This window comes from Macaca fascicularis, chromosome 14 (assembly GCF_037993035.2).
Source record: "Macaca fascicularis isolate 582-1 chromosome 14, T2T-MFA8v1.1".
NCBI classification, from domain to species: domain Eukaryota; kingdom Metazoa; phylum Chordata; class Mammalia; order Primates; family Cercopithecidae; genus Macaca; species Macaca fascicularis.
The window spans coordinates 126,739,315-126,755,450 of NC_088388.1; the positions used below are offsets into that span (position 1 = coordinate 126,739,315).

At 39.0% G+C, this 16,136-nt stretch overlaps 1 long non-coding RNA gene across 1 annotated transcript in view; it reads left to right on the top strand.

The window, feature by feature from the left end:
- The window catches only part of LOC123568630 (uncharacterized), a 28,233-nt gene extending 13,263 nt beyond the window's left edge, over window positions 1-14,970 (top strand). Inside the window, exon 4 of the long non-coding RNA XR_006692046.2 lies at window positions 14,808-14,970. This is a non-coding gene — a long non-coding RNA (uncharacterized lncRNA). The remainder of the gene's footprint in view (window positions 1-14,807) is intronic.
- The last annotated feature ends 1,166 nt before the right edge of the window (window positions 14,971-16,136 follow it).

The following is a 16,136-nucleotide window of genomic DNA, read 5'->3' on the forward strand; positions in this document are numbered from 1 at the left end:
TTGGCTCCATGTGTAAGGGATTGCTTACCACAGGAACATATATTCTCCCTCTCCTCTGTATCTGTGTAGAGAAATATGGAACATGTATTTCTAAAGAAGAAAAAAAGATTTTTTTTCCAGTACAAGGCCATTTTAATGCAGATTTAGAAAAGTAAAAGTAAAACTTACTCATGTGAACAGTTTGAACCTGCCACTACAGATAAAAAATTAACTCAAGAATCATAACTAGCTGGTAAAGTAAACATTTACACAATTGACACATTATTTAAAAAAAAAAAAAAATCAAGCAGCAGCTAGGTGCAGTGGCTCATGCCTGTAATCCCAGCACTTTGGGAGGCCAAGGCAGGTGGATCAACTGAGGTCAGGAGTTCCAGACCAGCCTGGACAACATGGTGAAACCCCATCTCTACTAAAAATACAGAATTAGTCGAGTGTAGTGGTGCATGCCTGTAATCCCAGCTACTTGGGAGACTGAGGCAGGAGAGTCACTTGAACCTGGGAGGTGGAGGTTACAGTGAACCGAGATCGTGCTGCTGTACTCCAGCCTGGGTGACAGAGCAAGACTCTGTTTCAAAAAAGAAAAAAAAAAAATCAAGCATAGTAGAAGCAATCAACACACAAAGAAATTAACAATAGCTAAAACTCCACACAGTAGAATTGTTGAAAGTGAAACATTGAGCAAAGAATCACCTTACGATTAAACAGACAAAAAATAAACTTGATAGAAATCATTTTAGATAGACTGAAAATAAGTAAAATTATACACAGTAAATATTGATGACAATAATATTTGTTAAAATATCAAAATATCCTCAGAAATTTAGATCTAACATTTTTAGACACAAAATTTGGACTTTGTAGCAGTTATGGCCACAAAAGATACTTTACAATTACATATGAGTAAAAATTGATTTAAATTCAAATGAGACATTTTTTGTAAAATTTACACTAAAAAGGATTTGTCCAGATGAAAACAAGTTTAGTAAAATAAATTTTTTTAAAAAAATTGAGGTGATTTAACTCTGGATACTAAATTGATAAAGGAAAAGTAACCTTAATGTCATTTTCTCCAGAAAATTTTTTTCAGTTAAAAAAATTATCAGCACTAGTACATGTAAATATAGTGTTAAAATATACTCAGTCTAAGAACAGGCAGATGTTAATAACTGATGTGCAAAAAGGGCCAGATGCACTTCCCATGTGGAGTGAGCACACAGCCAGCTTCTTGTATAAAACCAGGAGTCGAAAAACCCTTCGTACACTCTATACTACCTCCCCTGACGCTTCTTCTATGTCCCCCCTCAATGTTTGTCACCTCAGCCTCTGCTGGGGTGATTCCACTATCATGGATCCTCTCTCCAGAGAATATCCTTCAATGCCAAGCTTGCATTCTGGTAGATTGGTCTTAAATTCTGACACACACACACACTCACATTCAGCCTCACACATAAAGGTGTGGAGGTTGAAGAGGGTAACAGAGTAGTCTTCTGAGATGCAGTGAAGATAATTCATTTCTGGTCATGGAGTCTCATTTGAGTTTTACAACCCTACAACTGCAGTAGGCTCCAGCACAGAGAGTGATGAGACAGCCATCCACCCATCTCCCTCTATGAAGAGGAGAAACTGAGACTGGGGAAAGCCGGGTGACTCGTGGTGACTGGCATGACAAGTTGAGGGGGCGAGGGTAATGGAAACATTCATTGTTCTTTGCTAGTACTTCTATGGAAAAACAAATCAACACGGTTAATTACTCTTAGTCAGCCCTGCATGCAATTTAAAGGCAAGAAATATTTTTCTTTCCTGCCTTTCCATTCCACTTCTCAGAGCTCGCTGACACTTCTGGTCCTAAGTCAGCACATTGCCCTGGCATCAGCATCCTGCCCAGGCCAGCCCTTTCCAGCCAGGCACCACATGCTGGCTAACCCTCACCACCATCCTGTTTCTCAGAACTATTTCTCACCTAATTCCCACGAGGCTGCTAAAAGCAGGAGCAGGAGAACGTATTTACAATAAATATATTTTAAAAGGACTTATATCTAGAATAGATGAAGTCCTAAAACAAATTGAAAAGACAAAGGCAAATAACCAATTGAAAAAATGCATGAGAGACTTGAGTAGATACTTCACAAAAGATTACATCAAGATTGCCAATAATCATGTGAAAAAAATCATTCAACTGGATTAATCATTGGTAATTACTAATTAAAACCACAATGTGATACCACAACACACAACCTACAATAACTACAATGAAAAATTCTAAATGTGGCAAAGAGGTGGGGCAACTGGAAGACTGATACACTGTGCGTGGGAGCTTTAACTGAGTCAACCACATTGGAAAACAGTGTAGCAGTGTCTACTGAAACTAAATATGTAAGTGAACTATTGCTTAGTAATATCACTTTTAGTTATATACCCAAGAGAAGTGCAAACCTATGTTCACCAAAATACGTTTACTAGAACTTTCGTAGTAGCATTATTCATAGTAGCCAAAGTTGGAAATTACCCAAATGCTCACCATCAGTACAATGGATAAGCATGGTGTATTTTACACCATGGAATACTACGCAACGATGAGAATTAATGATCTATAAATCCATGTACCAAGATGCACAATTGTCAAAAACACAATATTAAACAAAAGAAGACAGTATATATTTGTGATTCTAGATACAGCCCAAAAGAGCAAACAAATGTGTTATAAGTCATAGTAGAGGTTTCTCATGGGGAGATGGGTAATATCTGGAAAGGAATACAAAGAAGGGCTCTGGGGTGGTGCATATAGTCTGTTCTTTTAGCTGGGTGCTGGATGCACAGGTGTAGCTGGTAAAAAATTAGCAAATATATTCCCGGAATATGCTCATTTATATTTATGCATATTATAGTGCATTAAAAATGTTTACAAACATTAAAGTAAATGTAGGCAGAAAATTATACCAAGTCCTTACCTGCATGTGAAAACTAATTGCAGACTGGAGAGATGTTGGCTTGAGAGCAGCACATGGAAAAAGGCCTGAGGTTTTAATTGACTACAGTCCCAATCCAAATCACGAGTAGACTGTGGATGCCAAAATTAATTTAAAAAAAAAAAAGGTTCACTAGTATAAGAATTAAGTGTATTCAGTATGTAAAATGTTCTCAGCGACTATATAATATAGCCCTTTCATTTTACATGTGAGAGAATCAGAGCCCACAGAGGACTTGGCCCAATAAAATTTAGATTTTAAGAAAAAGAGAGCTGAACATCATGCTTTCTGACTTCCTCACCCAGAGCACATTCCTTTAGATCTGCACTTCCCAAGCCTTCCTGAGCATAAGAATCAACTTTGAAACCCTTAAAAAAAAAAACTAAATTGGCCGGGCACAATGGCTCATGCCTGCAATCCTAGTACTTTGAGAGGCCGAGGCGGGTGGATCACCTGAGGTCAGGAGTTTGAGACCAGCCTGGCCAACATGGTGAAACCCCATCTCTACTAAGAATACAAAAATTAGCCGGGTGTGGTGGTGCACACATGTAATCCCAGCTACTTGGGAGGCTGAGACAAGAGACAAGAGAATCGCTTGAACCCAGGAGGCAGAGGTTGCAGTGAGTCGAGATCATGCCACTGCACTCCAGTCTGGGCAACACAGTGAGACTCTGTATCAAAAAAAAAAAAAAAAAAACTTGAATCTCTAGGTCATTCTGTACAACAAGCTGAGGACACACTGACTGCTCCAGTCTATTCCAGACCACTGTACGAGAATTGGTAATGCGATGCTTTTGCTCTACTCATCCCTTCATTCACTGTGATTGATTAATCAGAGTAGTTTCTACTTCTTGCAAGACAGTTTTTTTGGCAGTGGTCAAAGAAAGTGAAAAATACACCATACACAATTTCCGGTCAGTGCATATCCTCTGAATATGTAATGCTGCAAAATCATATTTCAAGTGAAAAGAGAAAACACACTAGTTTTACAAAATGAAAGAAACCTCATCGTTGGCCAGAAAATAACTAAAATACATAAGCAATAAATTTGACTCTTAGGGACCATAGTGTTCAAAACAACCCACATGCTGTATAGGACAAAAACCAAGTTCATTGGCACAGGGCGTAGTGGTAAAAAGAGGAGGCCGAGCCCAGAGTTTACATAAAGCTGTGTCACTCAAGTGCTGGTCTGCTGGCCCATGGCCTGGCTCCTGCCAGCCCAGTCACAGGGCAGAATGGGCAATGATGGAAAGAATGGTTCTGCCCTGCTGAGGATGGGAAAGGGGCCCCAGGGGAAAGCAGGGAAGTGAAAATACAGAGAGGCAGAGGAAAAACATCTCCTTACACAAGACTAGTTTGCAAATAGAAATTACAAAGGCCATGAAGAAAAAGACGCAGAAGAGATTGCCTACAAAATAAAACATTTCAGACAAAAATTCACTCCTGACAATATTGAAAATAATGACATTAAAATCTTCAAGATCCTTAAAAACTGGAGGTGAAAATTTATAAAACAAAAATGGTGTCATGGAACAAAAGACATAGATACTGAACACAGGTGGATGATAAAACCAACCAATCCCAAATCATAAAGTGAAAAATACAGTCATTAAAATAAAAACTTGACAGAGGAAACAAAATCTAAATTGGATACGGGTAAAGATATAATTAGCAAAGTAAAAGAATGAAGTATTTAGTAAATGACACTAGGAGAGCTGTCTATCCATATACATAAAATGTATTTTTCATATATAGTAGGCATAAATGATTTTTCTTATTTCATATTATTAATAAAATAAATTAAAATATAAATGTTAAAAACACTTTAAATCTATTAGGAGAAAATATAGGTGCACATATTTAAGATTTCAGAGCAGGGAAAGATTTATTAAAGCAAACACAAGAAGACAAAATCATAAAGGAAAACTCTGATAAACCTGACCAATTTAGACTTAAAAGTTATGCATAAATAATGGTATATAAAACAAAATTGAAGGCCACTGAAAGGAAATATGTTCAGCACATATAAGTCTACACTCAGAATATGAAAATAAATATATTCAATACAAAAATATAAAAGAATGTAATAGAAAAATGGGCAAAGTATTTTCATGTGTCATTCATGGAAAATGACAAATGAAATGGAAAACTGCATATGTAAAATGCAAGTGAAAACATGCTCACCTATAAAAATGATCAGGAACATTTTTAAAAAGTTAGACACACTTTAAAATCCACCAGATAGTCAAAAATATCAATATTTAGCCAAGAATGAGAGCAAATCGGAACTCTCATTTAATACTGATGAGAGTGTGCTAATAGAACCATCACAAAGAGCAGTGGCATCGCCCCAAAACATTTATACTCTGTAGCCCAGCCATCCAAGGTGAGAATGCTTCCCTGTGTGTGTGTTTGGCCTATATAAAATCTATGAACTCTTACAGAGTAGAGATAACTATATACCAGGATGTCCCATACAACAATGTTGTAGCAAAAAGGGGAATTAATGCAAAGGTCAGGTGGTAGTGAATAAAGACACATAGTTAGATACAAGGATAAATCACATGTGTTCATATAATAAAATATACTGCAGTTAAAAAGAATAACCTACATATGTATTGTCATGAATCTGCCTTGAAAATATAATATTGAATGAAAAAGCAAGTTAGAAAACTTTACATGTACTGTATTTAATTTAAATAATGCAAATGAATGATATAGCTTTGCCAATATGTATAAACTTATATATTTTTTATATATGTGCATATATTATAGTTAAAGGGTACATATATAGAACTGGATGCACATCAAATACTTCTTAATCGCTAGCTCTGGAAGGGAAGGGAATACAAATTAGGAAGGACATCACAGGGGTCTCAATTTTACCTATTATTTTCTTTGCCTCCAAAAAAGTGTAAAGAAAATTGGAAAAGTATTAACAGTTGTTCCATTCTGGTAATGGATGAGTATTTATTAATTAACTGTTTTTTTCTTTTATTAAGGGAAAATACCTAAATTCAGGAGCTTAGTGAGGACTACAGGGTTTCCAAACCTAGAGAATTTAAAAAGGAGCTTAAAGAAGTAGTATATAGCCGGGTGCGGTGGCTCATGCTTATAATCCCAGCCTTTCGGGAGGCCAAGGCGGCTGGATCACCTGAGGTCAGGAGTTCGAGACCAGCCTAGCCAACATGGTGAAACCCCGTCTCTACTGAAAATACAAAAATTAGCTGGGAGTGGTGGCAGGTGCCTGTAATCCCAGCTATGTGGGAGACCAAACCCAGGAGGCAGAGGTTGTAGTGACCTGAGATCGTGACACTGCACTCCAGGCCTGGGCGACAAGAGCAAGAATCTGTCTCAAACAACAACAACAACAAACAACAAGAAGTAGCATATTCATAAGCAGAACAGCTACTGCGGTAAGGGCACCCAAGCACATCATATTTGGAACAAGTGAGAGAACAAGAAGGAAGAAAGGAGTCCATCAACACGAATTCTCTCAGATGCTAGAACAACTGTCACTGACTTGCATTCTTTTGCTCCAAGGTCCCTAATGAAAATCCATATATGGGTATTAGAAGATTAGCCTCAAATTAAGAAAGAATTCTCTAGCAATTACAATTTTGAAAAATTACTTGGCAATCTCAGGAGGCAGTAAGACGCTATCACTGAAGTTAGTCAAATCTAACGTGAATACAACCTGGTGTGAATACAGCTTTTGGACTTGAGTAATGCTTGGTTGGCATAGTTTGAGGTTTGGCTATGGGGAAATTGGCAAGCATGATAACACCGTTGACTCCAATAATAAGGCATTTTGCTGAGCATTTCAAAAACTCCCTTACTTAATTCTTAAAATAACACTAGAGGTTGGTAATACTTCATTATTCTCATTTTACAAATGAAGGTGAATATCACATGCTTGGTAGAGATTTGAATTCAGATTGTTCTGACTCTAAGACCTGAACACGTCATTAAGTTCCTTACGACCATTAGAATGTCAAGATTCATGAAACCAAAGAACTAGATTTCTAGTTGTGAAATTTAAGGTTCACCAAGGATACATGTCTTGAAGATGTTAGGGCCAATTCAGAGTCCCTGAAGGCAAACCACTTAAAAGTGAACTTAAAAGGGTACTATTTGGTCTCGTAAAGTCTAGTTTTAATGCTATGAATGTTACTGACTCTACAACATCATATAAAGTTGCAAAAAAACTAAACAAATAAAACCTGACAAAATGATAGAGGGATTTGTACAAAAGAAGAAATAAGTACAAAGCCCAGTTCTGGAGACATTCGGTATCTGTGGGTGTGGATGTTTCACCATTTAGTGATCCCATGACCCTACACAGTCCACATTTTCAATGTACCCCTTACTCTACTCCTGTCATATGCTCAATCCTTATCACTTGAAAAATCTGTGAAATATTCTATATTCTCATAGCCTCAACCAAACCCTTCCCACACAGCTAACTGCCTGGCATTCATTTTATCTATATCTGAATAAGAGAGAGGTAGATGAGTCAAATATGCCAGAATTGTAACCTATAGTGTGAAGGAAGTGTAGGTGTTTGCAACGCCAAGTTTCGCTTACTCCCCTAGGCGGGGGGACCCTCTGGGGATGACATGGAATTTGTCCACTTAGCCTCGTGCCTATGTTGGTTAAGAAGGGCACTTCCCCAAGGATACTATGTCCAGGTAGGGGAAACAAATTACAAGAAAATTAAGCCCAGACCAAAAAGTACCTGTCATTGAACCCTCATGGCCATGCAGATTCCTCAAAGAGAACCTGAAGGACTCAGTGAGTTCTGGTTCAGGGTTTGGGGTCAAGGGTCAGACGCACAACTAAAGGTGTTTTGTGAAGTAATAGAAAAAATGGTGGGAAGGGGTCGGTGGCACAGTGGTGATGTGGGTGCTGCTGTGTCTCAGCCACATCCAGTGAAAAGCTCATCACTAGTGTTCTGGGACAGCCTGAAGGAGGACAAATGGGAGCAAACACAACCTCTCCAGCTCAAGAAGCTCCCTTAACACTGATTCTCTTGCCTGCCTTCCTTTTATCTCTCTCACCTCCACGGTGATTAGGATGCTCAGTATGTTAGAGGTCATTCAAATGACTTTGCTAATGAAGACTTAAGTTCCCCCAAATATGTGCATGGAAATATAATCAGGGTAGCTACTGGATCCCGAAGTTTTGGTCTCCAAGGAGTACATCTCCAGACAGCCACCGAAAGAAGCCAGTTGGTCAGAGCCCAGAGAGGTAGCTGTGCAGAATGTCCAGGGCACTCTGGACCTTTGGGCTTCTCTGTCCAGGACAACTCTCAAGCCCTCATGGTCGAAGTGGCTCTTCAGAGGGATTTCTCCTAAGCCCAAAGAGCAGTCAGGACTGGGCACTGAGGAGATTTTATGCATCTGAGCAAGAGCGACTGAGAGAAAAACGTTCTTGGCAGGAGCTTAAATTTCTGATTCTGGAAAAGGATTCTACTCAAATTTCTGAAAATTACATAATTTTAAGTACAAAGTCAAGGCTGGGCATGGTGGCTCATGCCTGTAATCCCAGCATTTTGGGAGGCTGAGGTGTGTGGATCACCTGAGGTAAGGAGTTTGAGACCAGCCTGGCCAACATGGTGAAATCCCATCTCTACTAAAAATGCAAAAATTAGCCAGGCATGGGTATGCACCTGTAATCCCACCTGCTTAGGAGGCTGAAGCAGGAAAATTGCTTGAACCCAGGACGCGGAGGTTGCAATGAGCTGAGATCGCACCACTGCGCTCCAGCCTGGGTGACAGAGTGAGGCTCTGTCTCAAAAAATAAAAAAAGTAAAGTAAAATAAAGGTACAAAGCTCTATGTCATTATTCATTCCAGAGAAAACTTCCCTTGGAAAAAGAAAAGTACGAAGTCCTATGTAATTTTTTGTTACAACCCATCTATGAATTGAGGGCCTTGGTAAGCTCCATCTGAAACCGGCATCATGAGATTTGCATACATAAGGAGAGTTCTGAGACCGGGTGCATACTTGTGGTTAAAGTCCCATTAGAATAGCTCCTGTATAGAATACATTGTACACACAGGCTGTAAACTCAGACAGTGATGGGCGAATACCAAGGCTAGGAGCCACACGCAAAGACACTTGCAGGCATGTGTCTGGAGCAAGCAAACCTCTGAGCTTCAATTTTCTTGTCTGTAACAATGAAAGAGTCGTAATTACTCTAACCATCTTGGAAAGGTGATTAATTGTGGCAATCAAATAAGGTAATTTCATTGTTCTCCCCAGACTGCTACAACTAAATGCCATAGACTGGGTGACTTAGACAAAGACATTTATCCATTTTTCACAGTTCTGGAGGCTGAAAGTCCAAATCAAGGTGCCAGCAACACGGTTTCTGGTGAGGGCTGTCTTCCTAGATTGCAGACGACCATTGTCTTGCTGCAGTCTCACATGGCAGACAGACGGAGCTCCTTCTTGTCTCTTCCTCTTCTTATAAGGGTGCTAATCCCATCATGGGTCTCCTCTTGGGACCTTACCTAAACTGAATTCGTGTCTGAAGGGCCTAACCCCCCAATACCATTATGATGAAAATTAGGACTTCAACATATGAATTTGAGGGGGTCACATTCAGTTCATATCAGTAATAAAATGAAAGTTTTTTAAAGTTATTTAGAACTCTGTAAATCCACTTGGTATCATTACCACCACCATTACTAATGTGAGCTTCATATAATATGTTAGAGCCTGATACAATATCCTGTAATTTTCTTTTCCTTAAGGATGATGGCATTTTGAGGAAACTTATAAACATGCTCTAATCCCTGCCCCTATCCCTACTTTCCACATGAAAAAACAGATAAAGCTGGGAAATCTGGGTATAAACTCTACCTTCGTATTTTAATAAGTATTATCCTAGAACAAGTTATTTCACCTGTCTAAGACTTTGTTTCTTCATTTGTAAAAGAGAGACAATGCTGATAACACCTACTTTGTCAGAGCTGTGAAGTTTAAATCACACAATGTATGTTACATGCATACATTAGTCCATATTAACACAGAGTAATAGCTTGATATTGTTAGTGTTAAATGTCACTGAATGCTAAATGCTTCTGTTATGTTTTGTTATTATTAATGTTATTGTTAATCACAGAGTTGGACTACATACCAAGTCTCCTGACATCTGGTGTTCTTCAGAAAAAGACAGCGTTCTAATCTAGCAAAGCCAATTAAGACTAAGAACAATTTTGTTCTTAATGACAAATCTTTCTAGGTCTTTTGCAGCTGTGTTTTTTCCATCTAAACAGTAAAGTTGAGTGCAGGGGAAAGCTAGTTTCTGGAAGCACCCATTAGAAGGGCAGTAAGTAGAATAGGACTCAGGTTACAAAGCTCAGTAGGTTTTAGTTGAACCTTGTTGCTAAGATACCTGTATTTTCCCGAAAACCAAAGGCAATATAAAGTCTGGTTTGAAGCCATAGAGAAAACTTCCCTGTGCAAAAAAAAATCACTGGATCCTCTCTTCTGCAGATAGCTGGCTGTCGAGGGGAGTCTTTTCTCACATGGCATTTACTTTCTCTCTATACTAAGTCTATTTGTTACTGCTTAGAATTGCTACTTTTCTAAAACGAGAACCACCACCACCAAAAAATCAAAGTATGAGTGCCCAGTCAGAACCGGTAGGGTTACCACTGAGTGTTCAATGACCAAGTTCTCTGCTAGAGGGAGACTGAATGTTTGCCTCGTTCCCAGGCTTCCTCAGCCTAAGTAGAAAAAGTTAAAGGATTAGCCCTGATGAATGACTGATGCTCTCAGCAGGCATGGGCTCCAAGCCAGAAATCAGCCCTATGTACAGACAGCAGCCGTGTCTGGGGTTGCTGGACATGGCTGATAACAGGACCGGAAACCCATCAGAGACACCCACCCCCTTACCTCTGGGCCTCATCAAAATTACCTGCCAAAGAGACTCTGCTCCAGACCAGCACCTTGTCAGCCTGTTTTATAATAGAAAACAGCTGTCCCTGTTGAGAGGGAGAGGTGGAAAGAGTGAAAAGAATGGAGAAAATGTACCATTCATAACTTTTCTGGTTGTGCAGAACTGAAAGTTGCAATCACAGGGCATGTAAAAATGGGAAATTCTAGGAACCCTGTGGGAATGATAGTATCCTCCTCTGAAGAGGCTGATAGGAAATCACAGCTACTGAATTTAAATCAAAGATGACTGTTGATCCTTAATAATGGATTTTGAGTAGAAGCTGAACACTGCTTAGCAACATCCCAGGGATAGCAGAGGCAAAGTGGTAGAGAGTTTTGATCAGGCAATTCAGGTAGGGAGTAGAATACTCATTGCTGCTTCTTCCTGTTTGTTGCTGTAATCTAGTGCCTAGAACAATGCCTATTGTGTGGCATTGTGCTCCATAAATACTTGTTGAATGAAAAATTAATAAAATTTATGACCTGCATTTTCTAAGGCTGAGCAGAATGAATTTTTCGGTTCATTTGATCACAATTTGACTCAATGTTCTGTCACTTACTAGCTCTGCTGTCTTAGGAAAGTTCCTCAATATATCCAAACCTTAGCTCATTTTTCTATAAAATTGGGCTTGAACAGTTACCTTATATGACTTTAAAGATCACTAAATTAGGCCGGGCGCGGTGGCTCAAGCCTGTAATCCCAGCACTTTGGGAAGCCGAGACGGGCGGATCACGAGGTCAGGAGATCGAGACCATCCTGGCTAACACGGTGAAACCCCATCTCTACTAAAAAAATACAAAAAACTAGCCGGGCGAAGTGGCGGGCACCTGTGGTCCCAGCTACTCGGGAGGCTGAGACAGAAGAATGGTGTAAACCTGGGAGGCGGAGCTTGCAGTGAGCTGAGATCAGGCCACTGCACTCCAGCCTGGGCGACAGAGCCAGACTCAGTCTCAAAAAAAAAAAAAAAAAAAAAAGATCACTAAATTAAATAGAATGTGTTCTTAAATATCTTTCATGAAAGGTAAGCTCAGTAACTGATAAAAGTGATCATAAACTGTGTGATCATTTGATCCCACAGTAGCTATTAATATATATATAAATGATGCCCAGATTTACCAGGACAGGATAAAAGTAATACCACAAATACTAAGAAATGTTAATATCAGACTGTTACCTTGTTAATAGTACCCAGAGGGAAGGGTCCTTGCATGTTTCAGCGACATCCTAGTTATTTACATCCAGAAGAGGTTTCACCAGGCACATTATATAAAGAGCTCACCAAGAAACAGTGGGCTGAAGAGACCTTGCACAGCCAGCTAACACCAGGGACAAAGATCATGTGAAAAACGAGAAGCCAGTTGTGACAGAGGCACTATCAGTATCGCTGGTTCTTGCATTTATAAAGAGGCAATTTAGGTTTTTAATTAGATCAAGTTTTCTGACTAATGAAATAATCTCTCTGTACAAGCATACATATACACATACAGGTACCCAATATACATAGAAAAAAAAGAGTTAATTCAAGAATAGGAAAGGGATTTAAGATCATTCAAATCGAGATCTTCAAAATTCGAGCATACGTATTTCACTCATAACAGGAACAGGAAGCCGTGAATAAGGAGCAGTCATAAAACAAGAAAGATGTATTTGAAACCAAGATTATAATTGCCATCTACATGCAGTTGCTTGCTCTCTCTATATCTCTTTCTCTTTCTCCCTCTCTCTCTCTCTCTCTGAAACTTCCATGTGTCTTCTATTAACAGGACACTTAATTCCTGGTGATTTATGTATCAAATTAGAATTCTAGCCCTTCTATATAGTCACAGGTTGTCTGTCATCTCTCCCTGAATGTTTCCGAGTCCCCCACCTGCAGTTCCCTGTGGCTTGTTCAGTGAGAATACGCCACTCAGCTTTTCTAATGGGGTCTTCTGGTGGCCCTGAGTGATGAGATCACTAAGGAAATACTTTAGTGTTGAGAGACTCACCCTGGGCCCAAACAAAGCCCACCTTCTGATGTCAGAAGGGGCACTAAGAAGTGAATCAGCACTCTGTCCTATCAGGCTTTCTAGTTATGAAGAACAAGAGGTGAATAGCACTGTCCTTGCTGTGCACACTCGTATTCCTCTGAAGCCCCTTTGATACAATAACTCAGCTGGTTCTGTCTGCCTCTCAGAGCATGGAATCTGTCCTACCAATGGGGAGATTGTGTGTTTTGAAAAAGCTCCTGTGGGTGGTTCTGATACAGACACCCCACCCATCCAGCACTGGATTAGGAACTAAGGGTCAAAAGGCACATTGAATGGTGGATGTGAGGCTTCCTAGGTCTCTTACTTCACAGACCTTATGGAAAAGCAAGTTTGGAAATGAATGAGCCCAGGATGAAAATTTAAGTCTCTGTAAAACATCTTTCATCTACAAAGAAACAGTTTTTTCCTCTACCAAAGTCATTTCAGATACATATGTCTTCATTATGGTCATCTGGGTATTTATAAGGAATACCACGTCCCTTGCATTTCAGGTGTGTTGTAGATTAAAGATTATATTATTTTCCTTTTATCTTTATCATCTCCAAACCTCCTATACAACAATTGAAAAGGAAGTGATACTGCAAACTCTCAACTTTGTTGTGAGGATAAATTTACTTATATTACATAAGATATCTAAAACAATAAAAGCTGCTTAATATATAAAAGCTATTATCATAGTTAACTTTTCTTTTAGTCTTATGACTACATTGTGTAGTCAATATTGTATAATCTGGATTGTGTAGTCATACAAAAATGCCATCTTCACAATACACTTCTAATAACCAGGAAAGCATTCTGTCATTTTCTTAATATTGGCGTGATTCTTGGGTTTGGTTAAAAGGGATTAGAAGAGATTCATTCTCCCCGTCTGTACTAAAAATACAAAAAATTAGCCGGGCGTGGCAGCGGGCGCCTGTAGTCCCAGCTACTCGGGAGGCTGAGGCAGGAGAACCACGTGAACCCAGGAGGCGGAGCCTGCAGTGAGCCGAGGTGGTGCACTCCAGCCTGGGCCACAGAGCGAGACTCCGCCCCCGCCCCGCCCCGCCCCCAAAACACTAAGGAGATTCATTCTGTGTTTGGTCTCTTTTCTCACCTGTTTGAACTTGTCACAGCCCTTTCCCTATAATGAATCTGATTGCTAGGAAAGAGTCCGTTGTGAAACATGTCTCAATGTTACATTTATTTGCAAGATATTCAGCTTTACTCCACTCGTTGGCATTGTTCTCTCTAATGCGATCAATGTATGGCCAAACTGAGTCACTGGTTCCTTCCCTTCTTCCAAAGAAAACAACGGCAATTACAAGGAATTCTTTTCTTTGTTAGTTTTTAGCCTCCTATTTCATTTCTATTATAAATAGCATCAATTATCTGATGTGGAGCTGACAGAGAAGTTTGCCTCCCACGAATCATTTAATTCAGCTGATTCAGCAAAACATTTGACCAAGAGTGTGCATGCGTTGTGTGTGTGCACAGACTCCAATGCCTGAGTTTTAATATAAGCTAGATACAGGCCATTTGTCTCCGGATTAATGATAAACAAGGTTAAGAACACAGTTGCTAAGTTTTGTTTCATTTGGGCCTTCTCGAGCTGCACTTAGCAGATACTAAGTTATAATGACCTCTGGAAAGTTCACAAGTTTCCAGGGGTCCAGGATAGTAATTATCTCTTAATTGTAAAAACAAGTGCTGCTGAAGAACATAAGGTCAAAGGAAAATCAGGAATCAGGACTTTGTACAGAAAAAAAAAGTGAATACAATAATGTTTATTCATCTATGAATCACTCATTCATGATTTTCTTTTTATAATATCATCAACAGAAATAAAATGCCTTATGTTTAAATTTTCACTGTGCTTGTATTTCAGCATCATCAAGAGATACTACTACTGATGTTTTCATTTTACTTTCCTCGGATCTGCCTAAATTCAGTGTCTCTCCTAGAAAACCAGTCAACTCATGAAAAACTGTTTGTAAGAAAACGTTCTCGACACAAAGAAAAATAAAGGTTTGAGATGATAAATATGCTAATTACCCTGATCTGATTACTATACATGATACGTTAGAAAACATCACTATGTACCTTGTGAATGTGTATAATTATTATACGTCAGTTAAAAAAGGGAAAATGTGTTGTGCTTAATTATAATAAAATTTAAACAGATTGATGAGAATTCAGATGTTTTCACTGATGTAAATATTACTTAATGCAAAAAAGGACTCATAAAAACTGTTCCATACTTTTTTTTACACCAAAGAGTTAATCCATGCTGTTATAGATACTACCCTGTGAGACATACAAATGCTTTTCCAACTTATTGATTTCAAATCAAAGGGCAAAATATACATTAGTAATGATTATCTGCAAAACTCTCCTCAATGTGAATGTCAGTATTTACGTGTTAATGTCAGTTACAAAGATCCCTAAGCAGAGATTTGGGATGCTTTATATTCATGAATCAAGCTCTAATTCAGGAGTTCAAGATACCGCAAACTGGCTGAGTGTGGTGGCTCATGCCTGTAATCCCAGCACTATGGAAGGCCAATGCAGGTGGATCACTTGAGCTCTGGAGTTAGCCTGGGCAACATGGTGAAACCCCCCATCTCTACAAAAAACTACGAAAATTAGCCAGGCGTGATGGCCTATGCCTGTAGTCCCAGCTACTCAGGAGGCTGGGAGGATGGCTTGAGTCCAGAAGGTGGAAGTTATAGCAAGCCGTGAATATGCCACTGCACTCCAGCACATGTAACAGGGCAAGACCCTGTCCCCTTCCCCCTCACAAAAAAAGAAAAAGAAAAAAAATCACAGAACTACATTACTGCATATATGTTTGTGTAGAATTTACTTTTAATGTAACAACTTCTAGTTTCCCAATAAACTGAAATCCTACACTGAAAAAATAAATCCAGTAACTCACAATTATGTGTTTTAGCTGGCCAAGCATGTTTGTCATTTTAAAATAAAATACAGTGTTGAAAAAAAAAGTTATACTATCTTGGCAATTGTGTTTCAGTATTGTAATGTGTTGGTATCAGAAGAGATTGGGTAGATTTCAGCACGTTAAGTTACATTTTATTATAGTTCATCACATTTAAGAAAAAATTAACTGAAAATGCCATTTTTCTTGCTATCAGCATGGAAAGGCCTCAGTATAATAAGTACCATGAATTCTCTTATTGAGCACTTACTGTGTGCC